Source organism: Hylaeus volcanicus, chromosome 3 (assembly GCF_026283585.1).
Source record: "Hylaeus volcanicus isolate JK05 chromosome 3, UHH_iyHylVolc1.0_haploid, whole genome shotgun sequence".
NCBI classification, from domain to species: Eukaryota; Metazoa; Arthropoda; class Insecta; order Hymenoptera; family Colletidae; genus Hylaeus; species Hylaeus volcanicus.
This window is the reverse complement of record NC_071978.1, coordinates 23,116,232-23,122,231: the sequence shown is the minus strand read 5'-3', so window position 1 is coordinate 23,122,231 and position 6,000 is coordinate 23,116,232.

Sequence of the window (6,000 nt, the reverse complement as noted above, 5' to 3'; positions counted from 1 at the left end):
GAAATGAGCAAAGCGAAAAAACGTGTTTGTACCTCGGGCCAAAGTGTCAGGGGCCCTGTGTCGGATGAGCAATTGAATAAAGTGAAGGCGTCAATACGTGACGGCAGTCGGATATGGTTCAGTCGAGGAGAAACCCTCGAGACACTATCGATTCGATTCCGTGTACACAAACTTACTCTGGAACGTGATCGAATGATTCCAGTTACAGGAATTTTACAGACTAATTAAATCGCAGTGCTGATATGGAGCATCTTCGGGTGCAGTTCTTCGCTATAAAAATGTATTAAAGTATCGAGAGTCGTTAGCTTAACAGATACTTTAATTTTAATATTGCAAAGTATCCTAGGGAGGATCTCCCTCGAAATTCAGAGTCAGCGAACAGAATTTTCGTAAAAGAAAATCCAAGGATTACTGACGGTTCGGAGGACATTCGCGAGGATCGATTTGAACGGGTTACCTCGTCTAGAGGAGCCACAGACTATGAAGTGCAATGTATATTTGTGCAGCGGGTAATCTTCGACAGACCACCGTTTCCGTCATTCTACAACACCGGGACATCCTCCCGACAATGAATCGTACAAATATCATTACGTCCCGAGTACGTTTGCGCTACAAACTGTACAGCTTATTTACACGGTGGCAGTTTTTTTTTTCTCGCAACTACCAACGATTCCGGTCTGACACGCCTTGCGACGTTTCCGGTTTCGTTGCTACTGCTGGATGTTATAACGACTCTCGCATGTATATGCAAGCAAACGGCAGCTGTACTTCCTAGACCACGGAAGCTCACCGATACTCAAGGTTAATTATAATTACGTTCAAGTTAATCGTAACGAGGTGAAACTCGTTTCCATCGTCTGCCCGTAAATAGCTCGACGAGTAGGGGAACGGCCACACGGACAGCGCCAGCAGAGGCACATAGCATTTCACCGTCGCTGTTCTTTCCCCTCGTGTCACCTGGTTTCGAGAAAAACCAACGGACGCGAGTCGATGCCTTATTCCTCGTTTCTACCTTGATAGAGTCGTCGATGCTCCTTGGAACTTGTTTGATTTCGCTTTCTCGTCTCCAGCTTTTCCACGTGAATTTCTTAGTAGACCCTCGTGTCGAGGTTACGTTTGTAGTGCTAAATTTTATTGAATAAATTATAACCAAGGAAGCTGCACCCCGGGGTTTCATCCGTGTGGTATACCATTTATTTTATATCGTTCGCGTTCAATAGCGTGTCTTTTGTTTTCCGTAACTCAGATGCTTCAATCGTTATTTGTGAGTATCGCGTTGCCACAACTTTATTAACAAATATTAAGATTTCGAACTGTAATCATATTGTTATCAAAATAAAATATAGCCTGTGTAACCGAGGCATAGTGTAGCTTTCTGTTACTGAACAAATTTTAACAATCGATACAGTAGTTCCAGAGATTACCTCCTATATACAAACAAATTTTACCTCTATATAATATTACTATAAATATCGAGATTTCGAACTGTAACCTTCTTTTCATCAAAACAAAATATAACCAGTGTTACTGAGGCATAGTGTAGCTTGCAATCGATACAGTAGTTCCAGAGATTACCTCCTATATACAAACAAATTTTACCTCTATATAATATTACTATAAATATCGAGATTTCGAACTGTAACCTTATTTTCATCAAAACAAAATATAACCTGTGTTACTGAGGCATAGTGTAGCTTTCCATTACTGAACAAATTTTTTAAATCGGTACAGTAGTTCCAGAGATTACCTCCTACATACAAATTTTACCTCTGTATAATTTTATTTGTATAATATTAGTATAGATAAAACACGAGCCCACCTAGTTACAATCCCTTATCCCTTGCGAGCTTGAATGAGACACCCTGAGAAATGCTACCAGTGGATATTCAATATCAAATTTGCGACGGAACGGATGAACGAAAGCCTCCTGCGTTAACAGAATATTCACGTGTCATCGGTCAAGTCGACTGTTCGGGGTGCCCAGTCCAGAAGCTCTCCAGACGCGTATCAGTGGGTGTTGGTTCTTTTCTCTCCCCTAACTCGAGACAATTCCCGAAAGTAAATCGTTGAAAATCGCTTCGATGGGACGCCCTCGTATCCGCGGACGTGTCGACGCTCCTTCGAGTTATTTCAATAAAGCAAATGGAATAGGCTTCGCGGAGGTGGCGTATATCTTCCCATGGAATGGCGAGGAGTGCGTCGATCGACGTCGGTGAAGAGGGAACAGCGAGCTATGATGGAGCCGTCACTACATCGTGATCCACGCATCATCAACATTGACGACCTCCGTCCGCTTTTTGGCCCCGACGGACCCTCCCCGTTCACGGAGCCATTGCGCCAGTTTACGAGCCTGCTGGGGATCTGTCTCTCTTTCCGCCCTTCTAGCCGTCGCTGGTGCCGGCGTTATCCGTCGTCTTCGTTCCCGCACCTCCTCGAGAACGTCGAATGCTTTCGGGTACAACCGTGACGTCACCGCCTAAATCACCCTTCACGCCTTGTTAGTCGGTGCCAACGTACCGTTTTACGGTTTCGTCCTGCGCCGCCTGCGAATTGCCAATTGTTAATTAGCATTCTCGCGGAAGAAGGCTGGGTAGGGGTGTCTAGTCGAGGATGCGCGTCGGGAGATTTACGCGGTGGAGTTGACATCAGGACGACCGTACGTCCGCCTTTATTTGCCCTGGGGCACCATCGATGCGTGAACTATGCGTATGGAAGGGTAATTACATTAATCGCGTGTAATAAGACTGAAACATCGAGTTACCTTGTTTACTTGTATATTGTATCAAGGTTGAGTAAGGATAATATCGCAGGTTTTCATAGGTCCCTAGGTTCAATACGAAGGCAGTGTAGACAGCAAAGCTTCGATTACTAGCACGGTGTTCCAACCTCTCCGTAACGAACTGTATTCATTCCAAAGAAAAAAATCTTTCTGCGAAGAAGGTCGCTGAATGGTTGATTGCAAACCTGCAACTTGACCTTATTGTAGAGGTAAAAATAGCTCGATGATATTTATCGAGTAGATTCTAATACAAAGTATCTCCCGATGGAAGGAATTGACGTTACGTTTATTCAGATAAGACATCTCGAACGAGTGTGCAATGGCCATTAAACCGTATGTAATAAGCGAATACTTAAAAGAGCGAAGAAGGAGTTATTCCACGGTAAATTAATAATTCATCGACAATTAGAGCTCCGCAGGTGGTCGGTATAAAATGCAAGGCAGCATATGTTTGCCCCGGTGAATCATAGTGGAATTAGCATAACTAACGCTCCACGGGATCATTAGCATATTCGTGTCGATAGGCGTATATGTATAGGGATCTCGCATGTCAGCCGCACGTCGTGTACTTCTGCCGGCGCCCCGAAATGATCATACCCAGGAAACATCTTTTTTCCTGCATTTACCACGGCCACTTTGCATCTAATTTCCTGCTCAACCACCTCGTGTGCTCGCTCGTCAAGTTCGACATCGTTTTCGTTGCCGTGTCTTTTCACACGTCGTGATTACGTCGATCCAGTCGATGCGGTAAATGCCCTTTCAGTCGAAACTAGGCTTTGACAACCTGAACGACGGGTAACTCATTCAATTTTGTACATCGAGGACATGAATTAAAAAAAACGAGGCGTCCACTTGTTTGCGATGAAAGAACATCTCTTGAATTCTCTTGAGGAATTACCTGACAACGAGTTACATTACACATTTTATGCGATTCACAATCTCTAGAAAGTTGTACGACTCTGCGACTAAATTATCGCAGGTACCAATTTAATTTCACTGTAACTTTGAAATATACTGTATAGAACCAGAAACCGTACGTTACGTACCAATATTGCCTTGTTTGCGTTACATTTATTCGATGCTAAATAAAATTTGCAACAACCTGGAGGGCATTGCGGTATCGCGAAACGCGGATGGGGTCAAATTGTTTGAGCGGTAAAAACAAACAGAGAAGAGAGAGCGCGGTAACAAACGGCTGTAATCTACTCCTCTTTTTTCGTCGTTCGATTTACCGTGTAACGTCATCAAGCCCCCGGCACACACGCGAACTGGTTGCCAGGATTCCGGGCGAGCGAGTCGACGAGTTTACCATCGGGCGCGGATGTTTTAGTAAAGTAGTAAATCGGCGTAGCCATCGAATCGAACCGACCAGGATTTAATTACCAAATTCTGAATATCGGCACGTCGGCCAGCCGGACGCCGGCGTAGATCCCGCGGGGCATAGCCGTCCGAACGACCGAACAATCGGGCTTTAATCGTTCTCTTGACGCTGTCGATTTCGCGGAACGCGGAACGCGCGAGAGGAATGACTGCGAGCTATGCGCGAGAGACGCGATCGCTAAACCCCGCGGAACGTCGACCAGACGAACGTGCGTGCATTTCGGAGAAGCCGCTGCCGGGCTACCGATCCATAGGACAGAATGCATGCGTAATTAATGAAACCAATAAAGCCGTTCGTACCCGTGGAAATTCGTTAAATTTAATTGGACGCAAGTAATCGCGCGACGCCGCGCCGTGACGCTCGAAAGAAAGGGTCGGTTCCGAACGCGCGTGGACAAGGGAGGAACGCGCTCGGGAAAATTTGATGGCCGAATCGAAATCGAACGAGCAAACTAATTCCGTGATTTTCTCATCGATCAGTTCTGAGACCTTCCGACTACTTCTGACTCATTACCAAATTTCACGATTTTCTGGTAAACCAAAACACAACTACACTCGGACACGTGAAACGAAAGGAATCGTTCGACGAAGTAGTAAAAAAAATTCATTGTGCCGTTCGTGGACTCGCTACGACAAAGATCGAGCTACGCACGTGGAATTCGAAGATCGTTAAAGGTGGTAGCGAAGAGGTCGTAGCCACGGGAACTATGCCAGGAAATAAAGTGGCAAGGAAACGTGGACATTTCTCCCGGAACGATCACTCTTATCGTTCGATATCGACTCAGTGGAAACACTCGGGAAAGGGCGATGAGAAAAACGTGCTCGTTGGTAGACGATCTCATGGTCACTTACGAAGAACTTTTGTTTATCAGAAACCTGGACAATATGTAACAGATTGGCAATGATAAAAAATGCAAACGAGAGAAATGCTTTTAATATATACATAACGCAATTGATGTGTACAATACATCAACATTTGTTTATCGTACATAATCAAAAACTTTAACATAGACTTAATTATCTGTACGTTACTCGGATCGTGCGTCGATGAAAAAGAAGCGTAACGTTATACTCTGGTGCGCGTTATTGATTAATCGTCGAATTATGAGTGTATACGGTGATCCCATTAAATTAAATTGGCATCGCGGTGACGATGGTAATCCAAGCGTGGAATATCCGGGCGTTGGAACGATAACGCGATTCCGCGGTATGAATGCAACGTTCGCGAGAGAGTAGCGCGCGTATCGGTGATCGTAAATTTTTGAATTAATGCCGCATTAAGGACACCGCGCGCTATATCGATCGAGAACTCTCGCGTGGAACCGAATGGACGAACGCGTGTGCGTCGGCATTAATCTGCTTCCCGGGTAACAACGTTTTACGCCGAGCGGGCCTCGCCAGGAACGAGGATCGTCGTGCTCAGAATCGTTTGGAATTCACTCGACACTGAAATATCGCATTTCCAACTAAATCTGGCCGAATCTAATTTTACGGGGCCCATGTGCATTAGCGGATTAATGCACTCTATTCCTGGTGGACCAAGTGATGAGGTGTATTTGCATGGCATTATACTTGTGTCCTTCCACTTCCTCCACCCCATATCCAGCTCTTCAATCCCATCTCTAATTAAACGTGTAGCACCATTATCTGTCCTCTTGCGCACGTGATAATCATATTACTATCCTATCAACGTTATTGCCATTCCTGGCCGCATACCACGATCACACTATTTGAAGTGCTTAGACTAGTACCCGATCGATCAACCCCTAAGAGGTTCGAATTTACCCTCCCGCGGTATCGCTCTGGGCTTTGAAGAGGCGAAACGGGAGCGAGATGTTTGG